Raw genomic sequence first — 567 nt, 5'->3', positions numbered from 1 at the left:
GGGGGTGGGGGGGTTGCACAGACTCATATCGCGGAACGTGAATTTGTCTCTTAGTCTCTATCCCTCCACGTGAGGAGAAATCGGGGAAAAGGGAGGGGGGAAGAGGAGCAGTCATGTGACCCCAGCCCTCCAACTGCAAAGCAGGGATGATGTGATGGGCTGGGTTGGGAGCTGTTGTTGGGGTGGACTTGGGTAGCCGAAAGAGTAAATGTATGTGATATGGGCTTAACAAATAATATTGGAAGAGGAGGATGAGGTCTGTGTGTATGTGTGACAACATGTGTATGGTGTTGCTGTGAAACAGATTATTTCATTTTTGTTAGAAAAAAAGAAAAGGTGCGCAGGAAGAGAGGAATGAAATTAGAGAAGAGATGATAACAATAACAGAAAGAGGAGACTGAGTGAGAAATATGGAAACCAGAAAAATGAAAATAGGAAGAGATAAGAAAAATGAATCAGGTTACAGGCAGGTTACAGAGATGAAAGGAAAATAAATATATATATATATATCCAAAAGAAAATTAGATTTTCTTTTCAAATAAAAAAAAACGAAGAGGAAGAGAAAGA

General features: G+C 40.6%; 1 protein-coding gene across 4 annotated transcripts in view; it reads right to left on the bottom strand.

Annotated features, from left to right (window-relative positions):
- LOC111659723 (phospholipid-transporting ATPase ABCA1-like) overlaps nt 1-567 on the bottom strand; it is a 41595-nt gene that overhangs the window by 28154 nt on the left and 12874 nt on the right. The window lies entirely within an intron of this gene.

Source organism: Seriola lalandi, unplaced genomic scaffold (assembly GCF_002814215.2).
Source record: "Seriola lalandi dorsalis isolate HSWRI2012SDOR001 ecotype SW California unplaced genomic scaffold, Sedor1 jcf7180002054486, whole genome shotgun sequence".
NCBI lineage: Eukaryota > Metazoa > Chordata > Actinopteri > Carangiformes > Carangidae > Seriola > Seriola lalandi.
Note: the sequence above shows the minus strand (reverse complement) of the source record. Positions and strands in the feature narration are given on the sequence as shown.